Source organism: Pantherophis guttatus, chromosome 2 (assembly GCF_059756535.1).
Source record: "Pantherophis guttatus breed Tessera chromosome 2, ASM5975653v1, whole genome shotgun sequence".
NCBI classification, from domain to species: Eukaryota; Metazoa; Chordata; class Lepidosauria; order Squamata; family Colubridae; genus Pantherophis; species Pantherophis guttatus.
In genome coordinates this window covers 233,729,115-233,740,947 of record NC_142064.1, presented here as the reverse complement: position 1 = coordinate 233,740,947, position 11,833 = coordinate 233,729,115, and the positions used below count along the sequence as shown (strand labels likewise).

Sequence of the window (11,833 nt, the reverse complement as noted above, 5' to 3'; positions counted from 1 at the left end):
GGGTGAAATCCAGCGGGTTCTGACAGGTTCTGGAGAACCGGTAGCGGAAATTTTGAGCAGTTCGGGGAACCGGTAGCAGAAATTTTGAGTAGTTCGGAGAACCAGAAAATGCCACCTCTGGCAGGCCCCAGAGTGGGGAGGGAATGGGGATTTTGGCAGTATCCTTCCCCTGCCATGCCCACCAAGCCATGCCCACCAAGCCATGCCCACCAAGCCACACCCACAGAACCGGTAGTAAAAAAATTTGGATTTCACCACTAGATGTACTGTATTATAAGAATGTAATTGAAGAATCAAGGAACAGACCAATTTTAAACAAAAAAAGATGTTTGTATAGTGGGCTAAACAAAGAGCTCCAAACTGGTTGAATGTTGTTGTTGTTGTTTAGTTGCTAAGTCATGTCTGATTTTTTGTGACCACAGGACTCTCGGTCCCCCATATTCTACTGTCTCCCGGAGTTTGCCCCGATTCATGTTCCTTTGCATCAATGACACTACCTAACCGTGTCATCCTCTGCCACCCTCTTCGCCATTTGCCTTCAATAAGAGGTCAAATAGAATTAGAATTAAAAATAAAATGATTTGGGAGAAAACTGAACTGGAGAATAATTTTTTAAAAGATTTTTATGGTAATGATAGCGATAGACCAAAGGTTACAATTAATGTTATCAAATGATGAAAATGAAATATTACTTTAAATGTTTTGCTGGGGGGGGGGAAGATAAGACAGTGAGTGTTGAGAATGTAACAGAGAAATGTTAAAATATGCACGTGGTTTGCTTGTGGAGTGGTTGTGTAATTTAATTTACCTATGTGTGAAGGTTCCATCTGTGCCTGATGATAGGAAGAATGTAGGTATTGTTTAACTATGGAAAAGAAAACGTAACAAGAGTGATGTAAAAATTGCTGAAGTCAGTGGTGGGTTTCAAAAATTTTTACTACCGGTTCTGTGGGTGTGGCTTGGTGGGCGTGGCATAGCTTGGTGGGTGTGGCAGTGGAAGGATATTGTAAAATCTTCATTCCCACCCCACACCAGGGGAAGGATACTGCAAAATCCCCATTTCCTCCAGATCAGCTGGGACTTGGGAGGCAGAGAATAGATGGGGTGGGGCCAGTCAGAATTTTTATTACCGGTTCTCCGAACTAATCAAAATTTCCACTACCAGTTCTCCAGAACTGGTCAGAACCTGCTGAAACCCACCTCCGGCTGAAGCATGTGTTTAGTGTGATAAGCATGCCTGCAAAAGTATTTGATTGAAACTATGTGACTGAAAGGAAACAAAAAGTTGACAATAAGAACATTTGGGAAAATACAGTATAGCTTTATGCTGGGAGCAAAGCATACAGACCACATTGTTGCTCTTCAGCAGATCACTGAGAAATGTATGAGTGTGAAAACAAAAGCCTATTTCATATTTGTCGATTCTGAGAAGGCATATAACAAAATGATTAGGTTTCAACCACTGAGGGTAGGTTGCTTAAATATGGAGTTGACTGTTGGTTGTGATATGAGCTAATATATGATGGGAACAGAACATACCTGATAATAAATGGAATGCTTAGCAAATGGGCCTACACTGATCAAGGAGTAAGATAAAGATGTGCAATATCCCCTTTGCTCTTTAATATAGTCGTGGATACTTGTATAAAGAATGCTTCTGGTGACTTTGGAGATAAGTTGGGAATGTGAAGATTTATCTATTATACATGCTGACAATAGCATTGTTCACATAGTCATTTGTTGTAAATGTTAGAAGGGTTGTAGGAATCAGTAAGGAACATGAATATGAATGTTAACATATCAAAGAGACAGGTAATTGGGTTTGACAGGTTAAAGCACCTTATGTACCTTGGAAGAATATCAACTAAAGCTGGAGAAATTCTAAGATATGCTAATGCTTGTAAGAGAAGTAGTGGCGGTGCAGATATTTCAAGGGGTGCAAAAATGTCTAAGAATGAGCTTCTGATCACTTTGTTATAGGGAGCTGAGCGTTGCATAGGTTCAGAAGTGTGTGAAGTAGAAACCGGCAGGTAATGTCAGAAATGAATGGATATCGAATGAATGTGTGTTTATTCAAAAAGAACCTAAAAGAAAGCAATTAAGTTGATCTGGTCATATAGAAGAAATAAATGGAGATCAAATTGCAGAACAAATTACATGAAGTCTGATTGGTTGAGAAGAACAGAAATACTAAGAAAATTATGGTTAGCTGAAGTTGAGATTCCCTTTTTAAAAAGAGAAGAGAACTTTGGAGAACAAAAGGGAATGTGTGAAGTTAAATATAGGTATAATGGAAGTAAGGAAATTTGCACACATAGAAAAATATAATATAGTGGATGCTGTTGGCACAAAATAGATTTAATTGGTTTACCTGTTCTTTTCTTTTATCTACCCACTTAATTTTTCTTCACCTTTACTTCACACTTTTTTTGTGCTTTACATAACACATTGTGGTTCAATCGTTTCCAGTTTTCCATGACCAGATAAGATATAATTGCACATGTCAGGTGTGCCTCCGTTCAAAACTCAAGAAAGAAAAACCCCAACTCCATGTTTGTAGAGAAAGGTACTTTTACTGAGCATGAACTGATTGCAACAAAAGGAAAGCAAGATCTGAGGCAATAGGCGTGAAAATTACATATTGAAAGTATTCCCAAATCCCTCCCCCCAAGAACCCTGGCTGAATGTCCAATCCCCAGCTACCCAAGGTGTCATGTGACGTACATTTTCAGATGGTCCCATCCATCTGGTATGCCAGAACGGTTGATTTTGACTGGCTATCAACAAGTCCATTCAGGTGTGCAGAAGACAATGAGAATATTCCTCCCTTTTCCTCCCTTTCGGTCACATCATGAGACATCACCACCAGCTCGCTTCCCCCCCACCAAATACCTATGCATCCTCTCCCTTACTATGGCAGCCAATAGCAAGCAAGCATCATAGAGGCTGACATTTGGCCCTCCTGCAGAAGAGACTTTAGTCCTAGGAAATAAAGTACAGTATGTACAGTAAATATTGACTAGTTTCTTTGATAATTTAGTGAATATATAACTGCCTTGAAAATTATACTTAAAATATTCCACTAAAACTGGAAAGAAGTATTTATTGGATTGCCTTGAAAATTACTTTTCGGCCCCTGCTCTTCAATATTTTCAATGATGATTTGTCCAAAGAAGTGGAGGAAGTAGTTATAAGACTTGTAGATAATACAGAATTAGAATTAGGATAGTTAATATCCTATCAAGCAAATAATATTTAAAATTATATTAGTAGGTTAAACAAATGGTAGAAAATAACAGAATGAAATGTAACAAAGTTCTTCACTCAAATTACCCAGTGAACAATAGTCAAATGGTCTACTGCCAGGAATAATAATATAATGTAGACAAATAAAGAAGTAGACCAAACAAGAAGTGAAGTGAGATCCATGATTTTGGGAAAAGGCACATTATAGAAGAATAACAGAGTTGGAAGGGACCTTGGAGGTGTTCTAGTTCACCCCTGCACAAGCAGGTCACCCTATACCATTCCAAACAAGTGACTATTCAGTTTTTTCCTAAAAGCCACCAGTGATGGAGCACAGCCGTTCCACTGTTTTAACTGTCAGGAAATTCCTCCTTATTCTAGGTTGCTTCTCTCCTTGGTTAGTTACCATTCATTGTTTCTTGTCTTGCCTTCTTGTGCTTTGGAAAGTAGGTTGATCCCCTCTTCTTTGCAGCCCCTTAGATATTGGAACACTCCAAAGGTGGTGTTCCAAGCAGGTTCTGACCAGTTCTGGAGAACCGGTAAATACCACCTCTGACTGGCTCCACCCCCATCTATTCTCTGTCTCCCAAGTCCCAGCTGATTGGGAGGGAATGGAGATTTTACAGTATCCTTTCGCTGCCATGCCCACCAAGGTCATGCCACACCCACCAAGCCATGCCCACAGAACCGTTAGTAAAAAAATTTGAATCCCACCACTGGAACACTCCTATCATGACACCCCTAGTCCTTCTTTTCACTAGGCTAGACATACCCAATTTATTCCCTAGTCTCTACCATCTTCTACCTGAGATAGCCATTTCACATTTTTGCTTGATGAAAGGGTGAATCTTTTTTTTTTCTCTTCAAAACATTTTGTCTATTTCTAGAACAAAATCTTACATCAAATAGAAATCCTCTTCTTGTATCTCTTGATACTTTTCTCAATCTTCAACTTTTAGGACACGTTTCAATACTATTATTTTAGAAACCTGCAGATCAAAAAATAATTTTACTAAAGTAGTCCTACTTGTCTGCAGTCCAAACATAAAATTTCCTATAACTTAACAAGCAAAATAAAATTTAAAAAAAGGTATGATGAAGCTACCAATTGCACTTTCACTGTCAGGAATGACTTTCTGCCTCTAGGCTTTCATTAGGCATTGTAGAAAAGAAAAAGAGAAGTCTGATTCATACAACTTGTGAAAGGTGCCAAATGACTTTGCTCATTTCCTCACCACCAAGTCCAGCTGTCACATTCCCGTGATTCATTAGCAAAGATAGTTTCCTCTTTCTTTGTGTCCAAATAGGCCATCTTGGTTTTAATAGAAATGATGTCAGTTACACCATAAATGATGCTTCTTAATGACATGAATTGGGCCTCTGTAAAATGTATTTCTCCCAGTTGAAAACTTATTTCTTTAGGTTTCAATTTGACTTATTACAGCTGTTTAAGGTAAACTTACTGAAATCAGTGCGATTCAGTTTGGTATGATTAATTTGAGTGCCACTTGAAAAAGTCTCAATTTAGGATTAATACTGAGCAGAATTTGAGATGAAAGGTGCACATTCCACTCTTCTAAAGTGGCTTCCAAAACCTTGACATAACTAACTCCTAATTTAAGCAACAAAAGATTTGCAGAAAAATTACAACCACTTATATATATATATATGAGGCGATAAACATCGAGTAAGGGTATGGCTAGCTGATGAAAGCTAAAATGCTTGAAATAGATCTATACTAGTCTCCCTTTATTTCTTTATCAGCAAAATATAAATTTGGTATAAAATGGTTTGTCGTGAATGCGACTGCTTGAGGGCTGCTGGATTGGAGCTGAAAGGCGAAAGGGAGTAGAATGCCCTCTCCCACATATTGGAGTAGACCAGGTGTCTCGTTAGAAAAACACTTTATATATATATATTCACAGAATCCTTTTCATTCCTAAACCACCCTGCTTTGTTTGCTCCAATATATCAAGTAACATTAAACAGGCATTCACTGTTAATAGCAGCATGAATCTGAGCCAAAGAATTATGTCAAATCTTCAAGCAGTTCTTAAATATATGGGATGCTAAAACTGTCAGCTGAGTGATCCATAGAAAGCTGTCTTAGCAACCATAGAATTTTTCAGAGATCACCCTCAAAGGTCAGAGAGCTTTGCACTCTGTTGTCCAGTGAAGAAGAGACAAAGATTGGGAATGATGACCCAGTCACCATTCCAGCGATTAATTGTTTCATGTGCTAGAGCTACAACATATTCCTCAAGCCCCCTGAAACCACCATTCTGTACATACATGCATACACACAAATTTCAACCTAAAAATCAGAATGTCCTAAACTATTATGGAAAAACTAATCGAGGCTCTCTTCAACTGGATACATTAGAGCATGCTATTACAGCAAAGTTACAGTCGAAAAAGTGACAGTCTTAAATAATTATAAACTTTGATGTGGTATCAGTAAAATATTGAAATCTGTTTGGGTTTTTAAAAGACTCATATAAGATGTATAATTTATGTGAACATTGTTTAAAAGGTCATTAGAGAGGGATTGATTTTATGGATATACCTATTTATTTATTTAAAATATTTACATACTCACCCATTTTATACCCACCTCTACATAGTGCACAATCAAAATTAACACATATATTGTATATTAAAATTATATATTGTATATTAAAATACACTTACATATTAGATGTTTAGTTTATATATACAGTGCATTCAGAAAGAATTTAGACCCCCCTTTACTTTTGTCAATTTTGTTATGTTGCAGACTGATTCTACAGTTGTTGAAATTCATTTTTTCTCAATCTAGGCTCAGAACCTCATAATGACAAAGTGAAAACAAAATTTTAGAAATGTCTATAAATTTATTAAAAAGAAAAAAACATTGTCATAAATATTCAAACCCTTCACTCAGTAATTTGGTGAAGCACCTTTGGCAGCAATTACAGCCTTAAGTCTTTTTGAGTATGATGAGACAAGTTTTACACACTTGAGGGGGTTTTCTGCCATTCTTCCTTGCAAATCCTCTCAAGATCAGTCAGATTGGATGGCAATCATCAGTGACCGTTGGTGGACAATCATTTTCAGGTCCCTCCAGAAATGTTCAATAGGGTTCAAGTCAGGGCTCTGGCTGGACCACTCTAGAACATTCTCAGAGTTGTCCCCAACCCACTCCTGGGTTGTCTTGGCTGTGTGTTTAGGATTATTGTCATGTTGGAAAGGGAACCTTCAGCTGAGTCTGAGGTTCTGAGTGCTGTGGAACAGGTTTTCATTGAGGATATCCCTGTACTTTGCTCCATTCAACTTTCCTTCAACCCTGACCAGTCTCCCAGTCTTTGCTACTGAAAAACACCCCCACAGCAGGGATGGGTTCTACTTACCTTTACTACCGGTTCAGAATGGGATTGCGTACGCATGCTCTCTGCTCGTGCGTGCCTTGCTTCTGTGCATGCACAGAAGCTTCTGCGCATGCGCAGATCACCAATGACGACATCTGGGGCAGTGGGTGGGGCCTCCCGCCAGTTTTACTACCGGTTCTTGTGAACCAGTCCGAACCAGGGGCAACCCACCACTGCCCCACAGCATGATTCTGCCACTACCATGCTTCACTATTGGGATGGTATTGGGCAGATGATGAGCAATGCATGGTTTCCTTCAAATACAATATTTAAAATTGAGGCAAAACAGTTCAATCATGGTTTCATCAGACCAGAGAATCTTGTTCCTCACAGTCTTCAGGTGCTTTTTTGGAAATGCCAAGTGGGCTTTCATGTCTTTTGCACTGAGGAGAGGCTTCCATCTAGCCACTCTGCCATAAAGCCCAGATCGGGAGAGGGCTGCAGTGATGGTTGTCCTTCGGGAACTCTGTCCCATCTCCACACAGCATTACCAGATAGATTATCATCTGAGCAGGCAGAGGAGACTAGAAATACCACTTATCAGCAGATACAAATGCCATCACTCTCTGAAGATGAAGGTGCATCATAGAGCAAAAGCTCACTACAAGACTTCTTGTGTGGAAGGATTTCCACCTCACTAAATTAATTACATCAGGGTTATTTCTATTAAAGTGGGGACAGCAAGCAAAATGTTTTGGTTTGCAATAACTACTCATTAATTCCCACTCCATTTTGACTCCATTTTCCATCTTGACTTGTAAAGCTCACAATTCTGAGTTTGTCAGTGTAATTATGAGCTGGGATAGCCATAACAACATGTCAGCCAATGGGAACTGTTTGGTGATAAGACACAGGATCTGTTGTGTGTCAGGGGAGATGGCTCAGAGCCTGGGCGTGGCTTAGCTTGACTGAACTGTGTGTATATATATAAGGATGATTATTGCTTCTGTGATTTCTAGTTCTGGCTTCTGCTGCATGGGTATTGTATACATGCATTATGCTTTATATTACTGTATATAAATAAGTTTCTTTTATACATGAATCCTGCTGAATTATTTACACATGTGCTGGTTGGATTGCTGCAAACTGTTAACAGAGTTTGAACCTGGGCCGGCTGATGATTCTGCTACAAACTCTGTTCTTCAGACTCTGACTAACTACTCTTCTGCATGCTGCTTTGATTTGAAACTCTTGTAAGTCAAACAAGTCAAACTCTTGCTGAATTTGGGGAGGAACTTGTCTCTTTATCACAAGTATGTGTTTGCAAAACTCATTTAGTAAAGAGGAAAAAAACCCTCTCTTTATATATTTGTAGGTGTGCTTGATCTGGGACACATAGGATGTATTTAAATAGAAGATGCAAAGAAACCACTTCCGAGGATAATGCTGCATGCCTCAGGTTACCCAAAGTCATTCAATTATATATGTGTTTTCACCTTTGGTTCTCAAGAACAGCCTTAAAGTCTAAAGACATCATCATTAAATGAATACAAAAGAAAAGTTCTAGTGCTGATATATTCAGTGTTAGCTGATGCTCATTCTTTCACACTATTTTTATTTCTACTGTTTTTTAGTCTAATTACATTGTCTTCACTGGTTTCCTCTCTCATTTATTCTTTGCCTAGGTTTCATTTTAGATCATTCAGTTTATCCCAGATTTTGCTACTTGTGTAACTTAAGCTTGCAGCATGAGGCTTACAAGAATATCAAAATTAAACTCAGCACATTAGTTTAGTTCAAATGCAATCATTATTTCAGTTTACACAACAGAAAATGGGTAATACATTTGTACTAGAAGAAGCTTTTGTTGATGAAAAATGTATCCTAGGTCTATGAATAAATCAGTCAGATTCTAGGCCCTTCGGTATTTTTACATGTTAAAAACATACAGTCTGATGTCAATTAGACATTCTGTGAACATTTGCTGTTTTCCACTAGACAAGATTTCTGGCAGTAGAAAAATGACAATGTTTCCACATGGCCAGGCTGTCCGTCTGAAAATCTAAAGCATCAGATCATGAAATCTGTGATAATGCTTTAACTGAAATTATAGGCATTTGGCTACAGCTTGTACACTCAGCTACTGATGTCTGAAAACATGTTCATACATTGATGTATCCACTGATGATGTTTCATGCAATCATAGTATTTCATGCAGAATCTATTTCTAAACAGCTTTTAGCTGTCTTGCTAATTGTGGCGTGAGTTTTGCTTTAGTTTAAATTTTCATTCCTTCTAATAAAGATTATTTAATAGTATTTTTATAGACAAATCTAAAACTCCACTAAAGCTAAGAGTATGCTTTATGCTAACATCAGAAGAAAGCAAAGCCAGACAATATGAATAGTTAGTGTACACAATCTGGCCTGAAAATGTGGCTCTCTCTAGAAAGCATCTGCTATAAATTACAGCCAATTGGTCTGCCTCGATGGATGAAATCCATAAGGAGCATGGAGTAGCCATTAAGATATAATTAGGAACACCTGAGTGGGACTATAGCTTCTACATCTATTAGATATGTGCACTAAACATACACATTAAACCTTAATTTCCTTCTAATAATAGTAATAATGATTTGTTCCCTTTTTTTAGTTTTGGAAACATGGAAAGATGTGAAATCAGCTATTTCAAGACACAAGATGTATTCTCACATAGCCAAATCAAATGCTATGCTAAATATGTAGTGTTCGAGTCACAGAGTTCGGGGTTTTCTTTCTTTTATTTTGAAATGAGTTTGGGGTTGATCTAGATCAAAACTGTGTCATTCACAGAAAAAGACTTAATACCTTTCTTCATTCATTGTTTTCTTTACAGATATAACCACTGTGATCATCATCAACAGCAGAGATAGACATCTCCCAGACTTCTGTTTTGAAATGGACGGATACACAAATCTTTTAAATAAAGAAATAAACTTTCTTGTAGCAAGAAATCTTCCTTCCTTCCTTCCTTCCTTCCTTCCTTTCTTTCTTTCTTCCTTCCTTTCTCAGCAGACAGGGGTGTAGCTGATGATTATGTAATAGTTTTTTTAACCCTTTTATATTTGGAAGTTAGGAACAAAATGTCAGCCGTGTAAAAGTCCAACAAATTTGGGGGTAGTTAAATCACTTGTTTCATTACTTAAATCATTCCAATCTCCCCAAATGCAAAAAAATAAAGAAAATGGAGCCAACCTTCAGACTCTCCATACTGCCCCTCTCCCCCGAATACAGATGAAGGCCTCATGACAAGAAAAACCCTTGAATTCTGTTATACAATTACACTTCCATTTCTGTGAGACACAGCACTTCTTAACATAATACAGTATATACATGTAATATAATGCTGCTTTTGATAGATGAACTAACCAGGCCAAAAAAAGGTACAGAATTATCACCCCAAGAATTCAACTACAGTAGGTAAAATTATGAATAAAATATGTCTTATAAAAGCAACCTAAGAATGCCTTAAAAACATAACTATGGTCAAAGATGTGATACTATTTCTCTTAAGCCACTCTTTATCTAGAGAAATTTCCAATTTCTTGATATGTGAGCTGTGAAGCAACAGCAATTGGCTGGCAGTTAAGGAAGCTTAAATGAAGCCAATTTTCTATGGGTATTTGAATATCATTTTTCATCAATAACAAGGAATAGAAGGATGTTTCAACAAAAGAAGCAAAATCTCTAAGAAATTGAATAGCCATTCAGATAAAGGACTTAAGTTTGCTTTATTAAAATCTCCTAAAATAATTGGGAGTGAATCTGGGTATTTAACTTCAGCCCACATAATCTGATCAATCCATCCTCCAACAATGGATGTCAATCACTGTGAACCAGATTGAGAATTTGAGAGCAAAGGCCTTCTGGATTACCATTGATGGACACATTCGTAAGGGAAGGGTAAGGGTACCCCTCGACTTACTGTATGTCCACCATTGAGCCTCCTAACTCCATTTCTATGCGAGATAGCTGTTCAGTGAGCTTTCACTCACTTTACGACCTTTCTTGCCACTGTTGTTAAGCAAATAGTTGCAGCTCTTGAGTAAGTCACATGGTCCTTAAGTGAATCCAGCTTCCCTGTGGACTTCGTTGGTCAGGTCGCAAAAGGGGATCACATGACTCTGGAACACTGAGACCATCATAAGTAAGTTGCCAAGCATTCGAATTTGGATCACCTGACCATGGGGATGCTGCAGCGGTCGTTAAGTGTGAAAAACAATCATAAGTCCCTTTTTCCAGTGCCGTTGTAACTTGAACGGTTGCTAAGGCAGTCACACAGTGAATCTGGCTTCCCCAAATCTCTGTTGCTAAGAGAGACAGCTGTTCAGTGAGCTTGGAACCATTTTACGAGCTTTCTTGCCACTGCTGTTAAGTGGATTGTTGTTTAAGTCAGTCAGACAATGGTTAAGCGAAGCTGGTTCCCCCAGTGACTTTTGCTTGTCAGACAGTTGCAAAAGGGAGATCGCATGACCCCAGGACGCTGCAACCATCATAAATGTGAGTCAGTTGCTATGCATCCAACTGAAATCATGTGACCATTGGGATATTACAATGGCCATAAGTGTAAAAAATGGTCATCAGTGGCAAACACTGCCTGTTGTTTGTCAGGGAGGCACGATCAGGTACAGGGGAGCTTTCACCCCCTCCCCTTCTTTCTCCTAACAAGTGCCTGAGGCTGTTTGGCTGCAGCACCTCACCCAAAGCCCCCCTGCAATCGATCACACCATGGCTTCTGGCTGCCAACATTGGCAGTTAGCTGATTGGCAGCTAACTGTCCCGAGTGGCCAAAAGCCTGGGACAAAACCTGTTTTGGTGAATGGGCCACGCCAAAGGGTGTGGGACAGAGGGCCATTGGCCAGGATGAACATCTGGGGGGGCAGCCAAGGAGGAAAAATACAGGTTAATGCGTGGAGGCAGGACACTGGCGGAGAAGCAGGCGTGGCCAAGGGTAGGAGCCTAAAAGTCCTAAAGCCACCCTCACCCCCGAAGTGTTTTTAAACACTTTCTGGGTGGTTTACAATGTCAGCATTATTTGCATATTGCCCCCAACCATCTGTGTCTTCATTTTACCATCCTTATAAGGATAGAAGGCTGAATCAATCTTGAATCCTGTCAGAATCAAACTTCAGGCTGTGGGCAGAGTTTACCTGCAATATTGCATTCTAACTACTGCATCACCAGGATTCCTTATTATTTCAA

At 38.8% G+C, this 11,833-nt stretch overlaps 1 long non-coding RNA gene across 1 annotated transcript; it reads left to right on the top strand.

Annotated features, from left to right (window-relative positions):
• Window positions 1–7,760: 7,760 nt before the first annotated feature.
• On the top strand, window positions 7,761–9,577 carry LOC117678989 (uncharacterized). The gene is made up of 3 exons (XR_015731971.1): window positions 7,761–7,846; window positions 7,969–8,052; window positions 9,468–9,577. It is a non-coding gene; the product is annotated as an uncharacterized LOC117678989 (long non-coding RNA).
• Window positions 9,578–11,833: the final 2,256 nt, after the last annotated feature.